This window comes from Chinchilla lanigera, unplaced genomic scaffold, assembly GCF_000276665.1.
Source record: "Chinchilla lanigera isolate Chin_1 unplaced genomic scaffold, ChiLan1.0 scaffold00073, whole genome shotgun sequence".
NCBI lineage: Eukaryota > Metazoa > Chordata > Mammalia > Rodentia > Chinchillidae > Chinchilla > Chinchilla lanigera.
The window spans coordinates 2,344,762-2,359,607 of record NW_004955474.1 but is presented as its reverse complement, the minus strand read 5'-3'; the positions used below and the strand labels follow the sequence as shown (position 1 = coordinate 2,359,607).

Sequence of the window (14,846 nt, the reverse complement as noted above, 5' to 3'; positions counted from 1 at the left end):
ACAGTGGTTAGCAGCATCTCTGACCTCTGTTTATCAGAATTGTTAGTGCAATTGCAACGTGACAGCCCAAAATGTCAACAGACAGTGCCAGATTCTCTTTTTTTTTTTTTTGGTTTTTCTCCAGTACTGGGAACCGAACTCACGACCTTGCGCTTGCCAGGCAGGCGCTTTTGCCGCTGAGCTAAATCCCCAGCCCCGAGAGTAGATTTTTGTATTTGGCTTCTTTTCAGTTATTGTGTTTTAAACACTAATTTGTTAATTTGGAACATAAATTTTAAAAGAGAAATTTTGCTTTGGAACGTCTGCACCTTGCCTTGCCATGTAAACCCACTGAGCATAACCGGCTGGTTTTCCTTCTGTTCTTGTCTCTTTCTTGCCTCCCTCTCTTTCCTTTCTCCTCAGCACTCACGGCCAGCGTGTGCACAGTCACCTGCCCCTCTGAAAGGAATATTCCTTTCCACTGGCCGCAGCAATGATGCATTGCAGAGTTCAGCACTGATGTTACGCTTGTGTTGCCTACAGTACCCCGGGTAGCTGGACCGTGAGTTGTGGGCTCCTCCATGGGCAGCCATAGGACTCTCATGGGCAGCCACAGGTCCTTCCAGACCCAGGACCCTGTGTCAGTGCTCTTGGTTTTCCAGGCAGATGCTGACTACTTGATCTGTGCATCTCCTTTTACCTAAAATCAAATGACCTGAGAAGGACATACTATGTACTCCCCAATACGGAGACGTTTGCCTTGACTGTTCTCCCTGCTGTGTTCCTTTTCTCCTTCTTATTGGCATGTCATTTCCTGGAATACATACATCCACACTTCCAAATAAGGCCAGGTAGCTTCTGTCGAATTCATGTACATCAGGGTAAGCCAGTAATTTTTGTAACTATGAAAAATTTCCTTTCTGGGAAAGGTAATAAACAAAATGATTACTATAGGTCCTGCACAATCAGACTCACACAGAACTTCCTCTTCTCCTGTCTTTCCGTGATAGTCAAAAGCTTTGTTATCAGGGAACAACTCCCTTGGTCAGGGATTGGTTACCAAATGCATGCTGTTACCTGATCCAGAGTTATCAGTCATGCTTTAGAGCTCTTAAAGTATTAATGAGTCTCTGGGGAGAGCTCTATGGCTTGGCGTTAAAGTCATCTGAAGGGGAAACAGAGCTCTTCTATTTTGAGTTCTCTGCTGAGTCACTCCTGAGTCATCAGGTGTCCCTGTGCTGGGAGTGAAAATGGCAGACTCAGATGCAGCGGGCAGGCTGCTCTGGACCCCTGGCATCCATCAGCCCATCGTCCTTCCTACCAAACTTACCACCGTGTGTGTCTTAGCTACAGAGAGACACAGCTCATGCCTACCAGGGATTTGAGTCTAAGCGAATTCCACAGAGACGTTGAAGATGCACCTTCAACCTGACCCAAGCAGAGTGTGTATATTTAGTGGTCAGGGAAGGAGGTTTTATGGGGAGTCACTTAGGATCTACATCTCCTACTGCCCTATTCTCACTCTCAGAGGACCCATCTGTTGGTCTGTCAAATAGAGCATGATCCTTCCCACTCCACCTCTTTTTGCACAACACGCTCATACTCAAGGACTTCTTTGCCATTGTGCATTTCTCTCAATGTCTTCCTCCCAGAGTCAACCTCCATTCAGCCTTCAGATCAGAGAAAGTTACCACTGATCTCAGGAGGAGGTTGGGTTTCTTATATACTCTGTAAAAGCCTGGGTACTTGGTCCTCATGATACTAATCCTAGCATAGAACTATAACAGCATATGTTTGCATATAACATGAATATTTTCACCTTCCCCTCCCCGCACAATCGTGTTACTTGGGACTGGTTGTATACCCTAGCGCTTCTAACATATCACACATTAAAGGCCATTGTCTCAATTTGCTCATTTTGAACAAAAACCTGCCATTCAGGAAAACAATCTGCAATGATCTCAAGCAATGCTTGTTTTTGTTCTTTACAAGGTCACCCTGACAGACTGGATGATAAAGGAGGCAAAGATATTTCAAGCAGATCGAGCCTTTCCTCTCAAGTATGACTTCACTATCCAAGGGTTGAAATGACACAATCTTAGGAAAACCACAGTTGGGGATTCCAGCGACTTTCCGTAAGCCTTTTGAAGAGCACTGCAGAGAGTGAAGTCATAAGGAATTAAAATGTGGGGAGCATTGCCTCAGAATGAGGACTCATGTGGCACCTGCGCACTTTTTAAAGATGTGTTAGAAAGAACTTGCAGAAGTGTTGGTGACGTGCCCAGGATTAGATAATTAGAGTGGACCCGGCACTCACAGACACTGATGCTAAAGGTGCGTAGGAAGGGATTTAAAAACTTGTTTCATGAAATGTGAGAATGCAATCATTTTTATGAAGGTAAAATATTGACGATAAAATGAGATTTTCAATATGTATGTGTGACCATAGGTTAAGTGACTTGCGTACATATTACAATACACTCTCCATTTGTACATGTGGGTTGGCAAAAACTTTTCACCAAACCAACGAAAATGATGTCTTTGTAGTCAAGGTCACATGCACAGTTTTCACTATGGTGATGATCTGAGTAATGACTGTCTCCCTAAGGACAGTGAGTGCCACAAGAACACAGCCACTCTCCAGCCTGACTTCCTGTTACATCTGTGGCATTTCACAGGAAGTGGAACACTGGATACATTCGTTGTTTGCGACATCAGATAAAAATACTCCTTATTTACATAATTGCATGACCTAGAAAACTGGAGAAACCAAAGCAGACACTTCAACAGAAAGCATTTTCATGAGAGGTAAGATGTTTTAATATCTTCAGCCCTAGCGTTAATCAAGGTGAGAAGAATCTCTGTTCCGCTTCAGAAATGTATGCAATGTTTCTCTTTGCAAAATAAATGGTTCACATTTATGCTAAAGATATTTCTGGGGTCACTGTTACAATTTACTCACCAGGTTCCCAAAAGCCATTCTTACGGGAATGACACCTAACCATGAGAACTGTAATAACTGTTATCTCCTAAACACCCTCACTTGGCATTTCATTGATTCTACCGTGACCCCAGGAGTTAGCTGTTACCTCCACTTCACAAGTGGGGGAAGCTGAGGCTCTTGAGTTTAGCAGCCAGCCTGCAGCGTCTCACTCAGCTCCTATGATAATTTTATGTCTGTTGTCACCTCTACTTGACAGATGAGAAGACAGAGGCCCAGAGTAGGTAAGGTTACAAAACTGGAGAAGAAGCGTTCCCGGGCGGCACACCACGGCGACGGAGGCAGCAGGGAGAACCTGGGAAGCCAGCTGACCGTCGGGTGTTATTGATGTGCTGCTAAGTGCGATCATTTCTATTCGTCCCCCTCTGTTTTCTCAGTGATTTTTCCCAGTAGACTGGCCACTGTTTTAGTGGTTTTCTTGCTCATTTTCTCAATTCCTATTCACTGAATCTTTAAAGGAAACATTTAGCTACTGCAACTAGTGTACATAAGTTGGTTGCATAATAGGCAGGAGAGAAGCCAGGGCTGGAGACTTCATTTCTAAAGAAGGATTTTGAAGCCGACTCAGAGCTATTTCACAGAGCCGGTCATGACGCCCAGTCGCTCCGCGCCTTTTCATCGCTATGACGACAGGCTGCCCCTGCTCCGCATCCAGGAAAAACAGCTGACATCTCAATGCTAGGAACACAGGGGCGAGCTTGACAAAAAACAAAAAACACAAACAACTCCTTTCCTTTGAATTTCAGCGAGAGAGGCAAAAATATCCCCTAGAGGAAGTCAAAACCCCTATTCTTGCCTTCAGAAAAGCTCTGAAAGAGAAAATGCTGGGGGTCTTCTCCCCTGTCCAAGTAGGCTAATAAAGCAGGAGCCACCGCAGGGCAGCCTGGCTCCCGGGGCCTCCTGCGGGCTGGCAGAAAGCTCCCTGGTTTCATTTGACTTGGCCCTTAGGGAGCTGCTAATTGAAGGACCAATAAAGGCTTCTGTAACAAACACCTCCTGCGGAGGGCTCCAGGGGAAATGGGGGCAGGTTTATCTTTACATTTCTTTGGATTAAAAGGACAACACCTCAAAGAATTTTTTTTTCCTGGGCTCCCATTTTACTACCAGAGACATCATTCCCACTGCAACCAATAAAATTTCCTGCGTGTCAAGTATTTTACCGGGCACTATGCTATACTTCAAGTATAGCTCACTTGATTCTTACAATAACCTCATCCGAGGGTATCAGGTTGCCCATTCTGCTGTGTAGGTGGATAAACTGAGGCCTGGAAATGTGAAGTGACTGCCCAGGCTCATGGAGGCAGGGTCTGGTTCCAGCCATGGTGCTGGCCTCGGGAGCCCCTGTCCTGCCCACTCTGCTGGGCTGGCTCGGAGGCCTCAGCTTGCCGTTGACGTTTATTGTGGAGCGAAATACGTGAGTTTCAGTAGGGACACAGCTAGGCCAATACCTCTGTATTAGCTGTGATTAACTGCTTAGTTACTAGGTCCCGGGCACAGCTGCTGCCTTTACTTTACTCTCACATCCAAGGTCTGGAGTAGCTACTCATTTTAAGATCCCTACTCTACAGAAGAGGGATTGAAGCACAGAGAGGTGAAGTCATCTGCCCGAAGTCTGAGAGCTATTTCATGGCAAAGTTCGGGTATAAGCCGGATTTCCGTAGTCACGTACAAACCGGAGCCCATGGTCTTACTTTATGGACTAGCTCTATACCTTTGGAGCAATCAGTCAAGACCACATGCTCTGTCTTCCAGAGTTCTGGCCATCTGTCAGTGCCTCTGACAAAGCCAGGCTAGCTCTTGGAAGAAGGAAGACGCCCCACATGACCCATAAGAGCCAGACTGGGGTCCTGCTGGGCATGTGCCTCTTAATAAGCCTGTCATCCTGGACCTAGGGCGTCTTAGAGTGATATGTGACAGGAAAACACACTCCAAGTCTCTTAACAAGTGGATTATGTTCTTGATAAACAAATGTACCCAGAATGGATTGGGCATGGTGCAGAACTTAACTAACATAGCAATGTTCATGTAAGGTCGATTAAATAACAATAATAGTCAAGAGGAAATGAAGTGAGTTTCCCAGATAGATCACTGTGCAGTTTCATTTCTGTCATCATTCTTCATTATTTTTCCTTAGTTGACATGTGAAACTGCAATGAGAAGATTTTAGGGGTTAAATCCTAAGGGCCAAAGCAAAAGAATCCCCAGCGTTCTAATTGCTCTGTGGCGAGAAAGTCTGAAAGAACAAGGCAAGGTTCATGAGTAACATCTATGTTCCTTTCCAAATCGTGGAAACCAACATTACCTGATTGGATGATAAGCAAATGAAACAGACTCCTCTGCTTGGCTGGATTTTGTTGCATGATCGGACACATACACTTGTATCTGTCCCAGAAGGATGTCTTTCTAACGTAGTCAGCATTAACCATAGTTATAATCATCAAGATACAACTGAGCGAGCTGTGAGTGGAAAAAGCTGGTATCCGTGAGAACAGGGAGAATATTTTAAGAAAAGATTTTGCTGAGCTGGACTGAATGAGCATCTCTGTTCAGTGTGCTGAGGCCCAGGGCCAGAGGAGAGTGCAGAGGCAAGGCCAAGGTGACACCGTTCACCTCTTTGCAGATGAAAGCAGTGCCAGGGAGCCGTTCCTCCTGTTTGCCTCAGGGTGTGCACTTTCAACAGGATAAATCTGCAGCGGGAAACAGGGTTTACTACCTGGAGGGATGAGTGAGCATTATTGCCATAGGATAGGACAGAGGGCAGAGATGACAGTACCGTCACGGAAAAAGAGTAACAAATTCTCCTTAGCTCTTTAATTCTCCTGCCCCCTTTTTGCTTTTCTTTGTAAGACATCATTAGGAATTAGAGAAATTTTGTGTCTGGTGGTTATCTTAACAAATGATAGTATGGAGTAAAACCCAATTATTTATAATGCTATAAAAGAGAATGAGGGAAGACATAACTTAAAATAACTTAGAAATAGCAAATTATCTAGTATCTGAGAGATTTTTCAAACCTTTTAGAAAAGCAAAATGTTCCAGTTGTATGGTGCTTTTAAGTACAAAATGGACTTATGATGATGAAGAACTTCAGATAATTTAAACATGGAAAACATGTAAATTATTTGATTAGAAGTTTTAAAAAACTAGTTTCTTTATGGTTTATTCATGTATTTATTAGTACATTGTTTCTATAAAACCCATTTCAGGATTCAGGCTTCCCCAAGATCCCAGTGCTACCAGGCTACCAATAGTTCTCAATTTCTACTCTTGGTCTTTCCTAAAACTGTCATTTACTAATATTTGCTAATAAACCTTGAAGGAGAAAAGAAGAAATATGAATACAAATAGTGAAATTCCCTACTAAGTAGCTTTCCTGTAAGGCATGAAAGCTGTTTTTCTTTTTGTAAGTACATGGCTTGGTATTTTTTAGGTGAAAATATTAAAGTTTTTCCAGATTATGCAGATCAGCTTAACAAATGCAATTACACAGTATAGCATATCTGTTCCAATTTTTACCTTCAGGTGGGTGGCTGGACCCAGAGCCTCCGTAGATAGTAGAAGTTGGATCTCTTTGCACACAGCCAGGAAATAAGTTTGACAAATGCTCAGGAGCAACTCTTTAAATCCCTTCTCTCGATGCCTCTGCTTCTTTGCCCAGGGCAGTCGAGCCCACTGGCGGTGAAATTCTCCTGCCCTGTCAGGGTCTGAAGTGACAGACGAGACTGTGGATATCGGCCCCGCCGAGCACTGCAGACTGCTCTCGATTTTGCTGCAAATTCTTGGCTCTCTGCAGCAGACTGGTCTCTCCCGGGAGGGTACTGCGAGCTCTGCCGGCAGAGCAAACCCGAAGGCAAGGGAGATCCAATCCTGCTGGCGCGCAGGGAGTTAACAGCCCTCCCCTCACACTCTTGTTCTCCCAGCCTCGTAACTTGGCCAGAATATAAGCAGTTGGCTCCTTATGCAGTTTTTCTTTTTCAAACGGCTCTGAGAGATTTTATAAGCGAGATCCCTTTGTGGGGTGGGATTTTTATTTTAAGACTTTGAAGGGAAACTTCATGCTGTTGTTTCTTCTTACAGGCACTTGGGGAGTAGAGGTTAAAGAAGAGAAGGATAACGGCCCCAGATGCATTTTTTATGTTGCTCGATGGGAAATTGTTCTCAGAGATGCAGCCAGGGTTTTAGAGCAGGGTACTGCAGCTACTTGAACATTTCTACGAGTGAGCTCTGGAAGTGTAGGTTCGTACGGGCCCCTTGTCTGCTCCTTCAGGGATGCTGCAGTTCTTAGACTGATGTCCCCCTAACACAGCTTCCTGCCATAAAGCAGGCTTGAGGTTCAGTCCATAGCAAGGAATTCTCCTGGGAAACAGACTGGAGGTGCGTGCTTATTTTTGACAAGGCATGCTTGTTACTTATATCATCTCTTCTGTGCTTAATGCCATTTATTATGTGTCAGATGCCATGCCGGCAGCTTTACATGCATTGCATCAGTTGATCCTCCCTGGTCTATAAGAGGTAAAGCGCGCTGTGTTTCCAGCGGAGGGACGGTGTAGCACCCTGGTGAAGTCTGCAGGACTGCAGGCCAAGCAGGCTGGATTTACCCAGTGGCTCTCCCACTTCCAAACTCTATGACCTGAGGCAAGTTTTATGATTTAAGCTTCCATGTCCTTGCCTATAAGACGGGACTTCAAACATGGAAACGGTAATAATGGGCAGTTTTTGTGAGTGTTAAGTAATTTAAAACAAGAAACTGCACAGAATACCCTTGGCTACCTAGTAGGCACTCAATAAACATTATTAGCTACAGTGGTTTGTATAAGAGGATGTAAAAGCTTGGTAAGGCTGAGCAGTTTTTCCACAGTCTCCAACTATAACTAGTGTGGTGGGATTCCAAGCCAGATACCTCGGTGGATGGTCACACTTGTATGTCACTCAGCTGTAGCACCTCTTTCTGAGCAAGCTCTTGAGTTTCTTGAAGGTACAGGATGTAGGTCCTTTCTGTTCTCTAGATGCCTAAGTGCTCTGCTTGCTGTAAATGCTCCAGTAACTTTGGATCAATAGCGCTAATTTAGCTTAGTTTAGATTTTCCAAATGTGTGCTGAAGTCTAGCAAAAGCAAAACAAACTAGTAAAAGCAACACAAGACAAAGCAAAAACTAATCAAAACCCTGACTATCATTTTAGGTAAATATGCCCTCTGCCAAATCTCTCAAAGCACCTTAGAAACATTTGCCTTATTTATTATCAGAACTCTCCAAGAGAAAGGTTTACAAGAATTATCTCTATTTTGCATTTGGGGGAATTTGGGAGCAGAGGAAACTGGGCAGTTTGCCTGGGAACCAAAAAACAAGTCGCAGTGCAGCTGGGAACAATCTCAACATTGAAGATCAGGATTACTTACTCCAAACTGCATTTCCAGGGACAGGATGAAAGGCTGTGACGTGCCCGTGGCTCTGACAATGGGATGTTTTTCCTTAGCCAAGGTCTACCACGTGAGCGGTCTCCTTGGAGGAAGGATGAAGGGGTGGGACTGTTTGTCTTGCTTTTCCCTGGTCTCACATGGTGTCAGAAGTGTGGGCCCTGGGGGAGGTGAGGACACTGGAGGGTAGGTAGGAAAAACATTTTTTGTTGAAGCTGGACAAAAGATTTTCCCAGGGACCCAAAATATTAACTTCTGACTTCAACTAGCATTTCCCATTTATTTAAGATGGCTTTTTGAGGTTGAATTCAGGTAATAACATCAATTCAGTGAAAATGTAACTTCAGCTAGAGAGCTATAGAAAAAATGTTTGACCAAGTCAAATATTTTTTTCCAATACTAAAGTTCACATATTTCTATGAAATGATAACAGAAAATTTCTTATAAATATCTGTTTAACAAAAATAATTTTGTTAAGGTAAGCTAGATTCATGTCATAAATGTACATATGTATGTAGAGTTCATTTGTACAGAGCAAAACTTGATAATTTTTCACTTTCAGCTTTCCAGGAGGTTTTCTTAATCCTCAAAGTGGTTACAAAGATCCACTGTATTATTTATAACTAGGTAAGAGAAAAAATGAATAGTAAAAACTGAAAGTCTTTTAGTATGGCTTTATTTTAGGATTGCTCACTGGCGGGTACCCAAACTTTTATTGTTTCTGAATCTGTGATTTCGAAAATAGTTCACAACTCAAGAATCTGAGAACAATAAACCTGTAACAATAGCTCCCTCCCAGATGGAGCTGTAGTTCAGATTTAGAAAATTAATACAATCTTTAAATGTAATGGGAGAATTTTAATGAAGAATTCATTCCTATGAACTCACCCCCATATCCACACTGTCAGAGTAGAGTATTCTAAGCTGTAGCATTCTTTTTAACCTTTTAGTGCTGAGGTTTCCTTTGAGAATTTGAGGAAAACTGTGCGTAAACACCTTAAGCCCATCTAGCAACCAGTCCTTCACTGCTGCTCTCCTTCAGGGCTTTTATGAAGTGAAGAACCCCTAAACCAGGGGAGGGACCAGAAGACATTATTTCATCAGTCCTCCATGTCTGTGAGTTCTGTATCCCCAGAGCCTATGGACCATAGATCAAAAATATTTGAAAAAAATTACAATGGTACTTAACTGGGTGTTCTTATCGTTGTTTCTTAAACAATTCAATACAGCAACTATTTACCTGGCATTTATATTGTATCATGTTTGATAAGTAATCTAGGGATGGTTTACACATATACATACAGATTACATGCATTACTGTGCCATGTTACAGAAGGGACTTAAGCATGGTTAGGTGAGTTCCCCTGGGGTTCCACACTGATTCCTTTGTGGATGTGGACGGATGACTGCCCTTGGTCCTTAGGCACTGACCCTCTTTGTTACAGCCAGCACAAGTCCCTGCGTGATAGGAGAGAAATAGCGCAACTCCCACCTGGTAGGAGTCTCAGAGACAAGACATGGTCTTGCTGTCAGAGGGAGGCAGGACTCCCTCGGAGATCTCAAGTGCCTCAGGTAGGAGGTGAGTTTAGACGAATGGATCTGCAGGTAAAACAGAATGTCTGTAGCAATATTGGGGTGTGGGGACCTGGCCTGTAGGACCCTCTTTTTTGCATACCCCACATAATAGTTTGCTAGGACTCCCACAACACAATACCACAAACTGGGTAGTTCAAACTAGAGCTCTGGAGCTGGAACGCCAAGGTTTGGTTTCTCTGAGGTTCCTCTTGCTCCTGGCAGATGGCTACCTTTTCACTGTGTGCTCCCATGTGTGACTCTGGCATCTTTGTTGAATTAGGCGTTAACCTTATGATCTCATTTAATCTTAATTTTCTCTTTAAAGGCCCTGTCTCCAAAAAGTTACACTGGGCATTAAAGATTCAATGTATGAGTTTTTTTTGGGGGAAAACAACTCAGTCCATAAAATCCCATTGTGTCTTTAAACCCTTGATATTTGATTCTTTATGGGTTTTGCTTTGGAAGGTGACACTCATGGGTTACCTCGAGCTTAGGTACTGACCTCTGCCTGTACAGTCTCTCCAAGTATCCTGGCACTGAACCATCTTAAGTTTCTCAGTTCAGCCTTGGATATCAACCCCTAGGTCAATATCTGACTATGAGCTTTTGTGGGAGTTTGCTGTAGCCATCCTGTCCCAGCTCAACCCTCCTACGGGACAAGTCATACTTTCTGTTAGGTCTTGGGCAGAAGTTTGTCACACAGCAGACAATCAACAAGTAAGAGAATATCAATATGTGCACAATACTTTGTTAAATAAAATGTGGTTAATGTAATTAAGCACTTATATAATGTTCTTCAAAACAAAAGAAATAAAAATAAAACAGTTAAAGACAGATTAGGACTTGGTGCATTTTAGATGTCAGACTAAGCAGTTTAACCTTTGTACATTAGGCAGAGAGAGCTCTAGAGAGCTTTTCTGTTGATGCTGAGGAAGTGTAGGAAGTATCAGGGTATGTGATGCTGCAATAACAGAGAATGCCAAAGTACCAGAGACTTATTACAATAAAGGTTTTCATTGTTGTTGTTATTTTGCTTTACTCATTCTACTTCTTTGTTACAGATCCACTGCAATTTTATTACATGTCTTTACTTTGGGATCCAGTTTGACAGAATAGTTCTTTTGAGAGAAGAAAAAGATATGGAAAATTATGTTTGGTTCTTAAGGCTGCCTGGGTGTGATATATGACATCTCTATCTGCATTTCATTGATGAAAGTAAGTCGTAGGAACACTGACTTCAGTGGAGTGAGGAGCTGTGTTCTTCCTACCCAGTGCAGGAACCATAGGCAACAGAACCAGAAAATAGGTTTTAATCAGGAATGGGAGTATCAAAGACCTTTTTGAAAAAGTATTGGAAGAAAGGAATAAAAGAAGATTGAAAAGGCAGAAGCAAAGTTCTACAAAGGGAGGAAGAGAAGAAATAAAGGGAGAAGGATAGTGGAGGATGTCTTGGTTACTTTTCTTTTGTTGCTGGGACAAAATACCTGCTGCCCAAAACTAAGGAAGGAAAGGTTTATTTAGCTCACAGTCTGTGGAAGTTTCAGTTCATGCTCAGCTGGTTCCAAGGCAGAGTGGCACATGGCATAGGGCAACCATTCATGGTGTGGAAGATAGCAAAAGCAACAAGAGCAAAATGGAGGAGTGGCTGCAAGCAGCCTCTTTCTCTCCTTTACAAATGTAAACTACCCTCCCAAGGGGCAAGTGTAGCACTCACACCCACAGTCTCAACATTGGATCATGGATCAATTCATTAGCTAGATCTAGCCCTTTCCTAACATACACGTACAGTCATGCACTGCACAATGACATTCAGGTCAGTGATGGACCACGTATACAACAGTGGTTCCAAAGATCATATTCCTTAGTGGTATGGTGCCCATCTTAGTTTGTGAGTCCCTCCTCTCTTTGTGCTATGATAAAATAACATGACACCCTTCTGAGACAAGGTACACATCGCCAAGAAATGTATTAGTGTATTTCAGTACATTACCTTGTATGCAATACAAAGGTATGAAGTTATTTGTCAACTAAAAGTTTAAGGATAAGTGGAGGGGTTATACTGGCTTAGAGCAATACCAATCCTATGGGTCTGCAGAATTTTGAGAGGTGTGCTTCAGTTTCCTAAGGTTGCCATAACAAATTGCCACAAACTGAGGCACTTAAAACAACAGAAATTTATTTTCTTGAGGCTCTGAAGGCTCAACGCCTGAGTTCAAGGTGTCACCAGGCACATGGTCCTTACAGATGCTTTCGGAAAGAGTGCCTGTCTCTCCCTGGCTTCTGGTGGCTCCCCAAATCCTAGTGCTCCCTGGCTTGTAGCTGGATCTCATTCATCTCTGCTAATATCTTCCAAGGGCCTTTTTTCTTTGTGTTGCTTCTCTTGATCTCTGTGCGTACTTTTCTCTTCCTGTAACGACACTTGCCATTGGATTTTGAATCCACTGTAATCTAATGTGACCTCAACTTAACAAGATTATACCTGCAAAGACCCATTTTCAAGTCAGTTACCTTCACAAGACCACAGGTTGGAACTTGAACATATCTTTTTGGAGGCCACAATTCCATGGCATTCCACTATCTGGCCCCCCAAATTCATTTCTTCCCCAGATGCACAATACATTCTTGTTATCTCAATATTCTTAACAGATTCCAAATGTCTTAATTCAGCTTCACTTCTAAGTCCCAAATCTCATCTAAATATTATTGACTCAAGGGGTTCCAGATAACATCACATGAATCATTTTAATTAGGTATGTGTAAAGATTTATCCTTGGGAAAATTTCTTTCCATCAGTAAAACTAGAAAACAAATGATCTGCTCCTAAAATAGGATGGTATGGGTGAACTATTTTCTTCTTGAAAGGGAGAAAATGGAAGGAAGAAAGGGTCAGTTATTCCAAGCAATTTCAAATGCAGTAGAACAAATTCTACTACATCTCAGCCTGGTAGTTAGCACTTGTATCTCAGAACTGTGATCCTTCTGATCTCTGGTCTATAGAGGCTGTACTGTCAGTGCTTGCCTTGCCCTTTAAACTATGCTCACAGTTGCATTACTTTGCTAGAGCTTCCCTAGCAAACCACAGACTGGATGGCTAGCGTAGCAGTAGTTTATTTATTTTTTTAATTCTAGAGGCTCTGAGATCAAGGTGGTGGGAGAGTTGGTTTCCTAGGAAGCCTCTCTCCTTGGGTTGCAGATGACTGACGCTTCTTGTATCTTCACGTGGTCTGTGTTCTTGGTGTCTCTGTCTAATCTCCTCTTTTTTGCAGATCACCAGCCACACTGGATTAGGGCACACTGACGGGATGTTAGCTTGAGTCTTTCAAAGGCCTTGTGTCCAAGTATAGTCACATTCTGAGATACTCAACAGATGGATTTTAGACTGACACATCTGCAGCCCATGACAGCATCATTCCTGCCTTCTCTCAAAGGGTCCTGCAGCCAGAAAGAATTTTGGATGTCTGAAAGCCTTTTGGTCTCATCTCTGTCCCTCTCACCTCAGGCTGCCAGCATTTCTGCTGATGTAATAGTCACAAAGGCCCTGTTGCTCTCGGCAGCACGCTGTGGGCCAAGCCAGCTGACAAGAGGACCCACGCAGCACTGTCTGAATGAACTCTGAGAACACTGAGAAGTGTTTCCGCTTCTTTGAAGAAGATTGGTTGGAAGCCTCATCCACTCACAAACCTCGTCTCAACAGCAAAAGGCTGGTCTTCTCCCTAGAGTAGGCCTCTCACAGTTTTGCTCTCTGGGAATTTTCAAAACCTAGTGTCGCCTTTCCTTTTTGCTTAATAGTTTCTAGCTCCATTTATGTCTTTCCTGTCCTATCTTACTGTAAACAGCAAAAGAAACTCAGGCCACACCTTCCACACTTTGGCAGTCTCCTCAAATTAAAAAAAAAGAAAAAGAGACCTCTGCCAAGTACCGAGGTTTATCACTTGTAAGCGCTGCTTTCATTTGACAGCAGATTGTAATTCAGCCAAGTTCCTGACACCGTTTCACAAGGTTTACCTTCCCTCCGGGGATGAAGAACATGTTATCTCTGCCTTCTGGTCTTCTCCAGGAACACCTTTGATATTTATGTTCTATCAACATCTGATCACGATAATACACAGATTCCTTATGACAACAACTGCAGTTCTTGTCACTTCTTCTTGAGACATTACCAGACTCTCCTTTAATGCCCATATTTCTACCAACAATCTCTTCAAGGCAATTTTTGTTTTCTTCTAGTAAGTGTTTAAACTTTTTTCTAACTATTACCATCACTCCATTCTTTTTTTATTTTAAAGATTAAAAAAACTAACAAAACAACAATGAAGACAAGCCAAAAGAACACAAAAACAACAAAAACGATGCATGACCTCAAAACAAAATGATAGGAGGTGACAGTGGTTGCTACATGACATACTGTTATCTTCTGCCAAGTTGCTCAGTCCACCAGATGTAAGAATGTAAGACTGATCAAACAAAGACAGTAACAAGTAATAATAATAAAAACATTGCAGATGATGCAGAGCTTCACCATACAAGATGGTAGGAGTTCAACAATCATTCTTATATGACATATTGCTGATTTCAGATCAGTCATTCTGATTACCAGATTCAGGCATGCAAAATTGGTCAAGAAAAAAGAAAATTTTAAGCATTGACTGTTCCTTTTCATAAGCTATAGACGTCAGCAATACACCTATCCCAACTATCCTTGTATATACATATAAATTTTGTTTTTCATTTTAAAGAGAAAAGAAAAAAAAAAACCCAAATAACAAACAAATCCATAGACAAAACAGCATAGAGAACAATAAAAATGATACAGAATTTCAAAACATGGTGATAGGATATTAACAACAGTTGCTATATTACATAATGTCATCTTCAA

General features: G+C 42.4%; 1 protein-coding gene and 2 long non-coding RNA genes across 9 annotated transcripts in view; 2 read left to right on the top strand and 1 right to left on the bottom strand.

The window, feature by feature from the left end:
• LOC102014663 overlaps positions 1-6,489 on the top strand; it is a 13,169-nt gene extending 6,680 nt beyond the window's left edge. For 3 of the 5 annotated variants that reach the window (XR_001230730.1, XR_001230728.1, XR_001230725.1), the window contains 2 exons: positions 1,972-2,787; positions 3,180-6,489. This is a non-coding gene — a long non-coding RNA (uncharacterized LOC102014663). The remainder of the gene's footprint in view (positions 1-1,971; positions 2,788-3,179) is intronic. The other 2 variants (XR_001230729.1, XR_001230727.1) reach the window with 2 other exon arrangements.
• Positions 1-6,946, bottom strand: part of Sparcl1 (SPARC-like 1 (hevin)) — a 34,576-nt gene extending 27,630 nt beyond the window's left edge. The window contains exon 1 of one of the 2 annotated variants that reach the window (XM_013502717.1): positions 6,497-6,946. The gene's annotated coding sequence lies outside the window, so the exon portion shown is untranslated. The remainder of the gene's footprint in view (positions 1-6,496) is intronic. The other variant, XM_005401335.2, reaches the window with a different exon arrangement.
• A 1,611-nt stretch (positions 6,947-8,557) lies between these two features.
• LOC106146338 lies at positions 8,558-14,304 on the top strand. 2 transcript variants are annotated; one of them, XR_001230724.1, is made up of 3 exons: positions 8,558-9,967; positions 11,032-11,185; positions 13,237-14,304. It is a non-coding gene; the product is annotated as an uncharacterized LOC106146338 (long non-coding RNA). The 2 variants fall into 2 exon arrangements; XR_001230723.1 differs by having other exon boundaries at positions 8,558-9,974.
• The last annotated feature ends 542 nt before the right edge of the window (positions 14,305-14,846 follow it).